Source organism: Pteropus medius, unplaced genomic scaffold (genome assembly GCF_902729225.1).
Source record: "Pteropus medius unplaced genomic scaffold, Ma_sr-lr_union100, whole genome shotgun sequence".
Classification (NCBI taxonomy): Eukaryota; Metazoa; Chordata; class Mammalia; order Chiroptera; family Pteropodidae; genus Pteropus; species Pteropus medius.
Window position 1 is genome coordinate 13,876,779 of NW_024349519.1, and position 3,433 is coordinate 13,880,211.

Sequence of the window (3,433 nt, forward strand, 5' to 3'; positions counted from 1 at the left end):
TTTACTTTAGTCCATGACTTTACTCTGAGCATTCAATTTCTGTATCAATTTCTGAACATTGGTTTCCAAAAAAAGTCATTATCCTGAGAGCTCTATGAGCCACTAGAGCTTTATAACAAATAAATGAACAAAGAGTAGATACCCTAAGAAGAAATAACCTCATATTACTTGTTGCCCTCAAAACTAGGAAGTCCATGTTCTAATAGGGGTCATGACAGCATATCAAACTGAAGAAAAAAACTACACAATACTCCAGTGATTCTGGGTGGAAGGAGATAGTCAGTTCAGCCCTGGGTAGTTTCAGAGAGTAAACTAAGAAAAAGAAATCTTTTTCTTCTCAGGACAGAGATGTTTTGTTTTGTTTTTATTTATTTATTTATTTATTTTTTGTAGCTTAATTTTAGTACCCAATGTTCCCTAGGGAAGTGTTGGTTAAAACAAAACTACTATTTATTAGAATTCAAATGTTAAGAATTAGTCAAAGATGGAGTAGCATGTCAGTCTCCCTTCAGTAGTAATAATTATGATTGTACTGTGGGGACCAAAGCTTGAGTGAAGACAGTGATTTAAAGGATAGAATATGTGCAAATGAAACATAATGGAAGTCTTCTAATGCTGTTTGTTAGTTTTTAACCCTTCTTCATCTTCTTGGCTACTCTAACCCCACCTTTGATGTCAAGAGAACGTAGTACTTATAAGTTGCTCCAGGTAAACTGTGAAGTATGCGGATTAGCCTCCAGAATAGGGATGGTGGTACTGGCTTCAGGCAATTTATTTAATTTGTTTGGCCCTCGATTTCTGTATGTGTAAAAAGGGATGATGGTAACGAGTATTTACCAATAGAGTAGTTGAAAGATTAACTGTATCTGACCTAGAGTAGGCCTCAGTTCAAATTAGCTATTATTTTTAATCTTTTTATGAAATCAGAAGCTTCAGTGTCCAGGCCTGGTCTTTTAGTGAGATGCTTTTCCTTATATGATGTCTTATGGTGGGATAAGGGTAGGGAGTAAAACCAGAAACCTCTGCCTCTTAGTATCAGGAAAAAGAGGGAACTCGATGCCCTGGTGATGATCCAGTACCAGCTGTGGCTTTTAGCTCCCAGGTGGGTGGATATTAGACAGAAAAATTTCTTCATGTACTTGTTTGCTTTTGTTTTTGTTTTTGGTCCATTCTACTGATAAACATCCCCACTCAGAGTTCTATTACTGCAAATGAAAAAATAATGGTAAGCCAGGCCTCTGAAATATCAGATTTATGTAAAATCCGAGCCCAGGCTTGGTATTATTGTTCTGAATGAGAACCCCGTGTGACAGGGCAGGAGCTGAGCATGAGAATAACACTGAAGTGTTTCTTGGTGTTGACTATGAATGCCTGTTTGTCACTTTGTAAAGTTGGCTTTGGGTAGTCAGATTGTATAATAAAACCTTAAGAGTCGTATGGCAGCTCTTCAAAAACCTTAGAGCTAGACACAGAATTTCACTGGCCTCACCCCCATCTAACAGAAGGAACCAGAGCAGCTGGGAGATATTGTTGAAGATAGTATTGCACATGCATGAAGCAGCATAGTCCATCTTTGAGTAATCTCAGACTACCAATAAAGTTCCCTGTCACAGTACAATGGAAACTGAAAAAATTCGAATTATAGTCTGTTGAGCTGGAGGGACCCTTAGAGCTCATCTCATCCAGTCCCTTCGATTTCCAGGTGAATAATCAAGTCCAGAGATGTCCAGGGACCTGCTCAAGATAATGCAATTCATTAAACTGAGTTAGTCTCAAAACAGAATACAAACAAACATTTGTATTTAACTTTACACCATTACTATCCCTTGTCTCATCAACTTTTATCTCTCCGTAAAATAGTTAATACAACAGTAAGCTAAAGTAAGAAAAATTTGTGAGCACAATTGTGCTGCCATGTTTGGGATTGTATTAATATTCTCTGAAACCACAAAGAGCATAAATAGTTTGCAGCCACTTTGAGAATATTTATGTTTATTTTCAAAGTATGCTTTCATTCTCAGAAGTTAAAGCAATCTTTGTTCCATGTTCAGGCCTTAAAGGCTGGGCTCTTGATACCCGTGGTGATGGTTCATTGTTGCTGATTCCACTGTTAGACCAGGTACTGCTCCTAAAACAATTCAAGGCAATTTTAGAGGAGCTCGATGTCTAGTCTCTCTGATTATAGTACGTGCAGTTGTCAAGTGAGAGAAACCAGTGTTCTTTGATGAGTTGCACAATCAATGGGCTGTGAGCAGTCAGTCAGGCTCACAGAACAGCCCTCCCCTGCATTTAAGACACAGGACTTACCCCCAGATCAAGCTGCTCAGAATTGCCTTTTTACTCAAGATCAAGCATCTTCAGAGGTCATGTTGTAAGCAGTAGGGGAACTATTAAATTGTACTGAAATAGAACAACTCTGAAGAAGAAAACAAATGTGTACTTGAAAAATACAAGGAGGCTTGTACTAGGTATATTTATAGGGCCCTATTCAAATGTATCTTTTCTGCTATGAAGATTCTTCTAATTTGCATTTTGAAATGTTTTCATTTTCTTTGTTTTAAACCATGAACTTTCCTTGTGCCAATTAAAAAAAAAAAATAGAAATCAGCACTCCCTAAATTCCTCTCAGCTCATGAACATTCTTTCTCTCTGAGTGGTCACAGGCACACGGCCCCTCCCTATCTGAGACCCTCTTTACAGATAGTCATCAAATTCTTGGAGGTCAGACCAGGGAAAACAATCTCAAATTGCTTTCATCCTTCCCTTTAAGAGATCACGCATACACCAGTCTTGGTTTCTTTTCCCCACCCTCAGCCTTTTCTTTCCTTCTGCTTGTCTCTTTCTTCACTTACACTTGTAGACCTGAGCACCCAAGACTTTTCCTCCCTTCCCTTCTGTCTCTTGTGGATGAAAGAAAAGGAGGTTCTGTAGAAAGTAACCTGATCATAAATTCCTAACTGGGCAGGTCATGGAGGGTAGTCATACCCCAGGCCTATCACTTCTTTACTAAAAGGCTTATCTTTGCCTTAAGCAAGCCCTGTCCATTGTTTCTGTGCATCTAGGTTAACACACCTTTGAAATGCCCTCTTTCAGACCCCTCCTTCTAAAGTGTGCAAAAAAGCACATTTTCTTAACTATCTTATAATCCAGTCACAGTGTCTTGTTTTCTCCCACCTTCACGTGATCTTCCTTACATTCCCTCCTCAATCTCAAATGCATAAAAGAAACTTCAAACTGTTATTCTCGAAAGTATTTATCTCAGTCTGTGGAGATCTACTTCCAGGTTAATCTTCTGTTTGGCTCAAAATTTTATAAAAATTTTTTGCAGGTTTGGATGTTTTTACTTCAACACTCCCAGCTCTTTCCTGGTTACTTTATAGAATCCTCTCCTCTGCCTGTTCATTATTTTCTCCCTCCCATTTTGTTCCAAAAT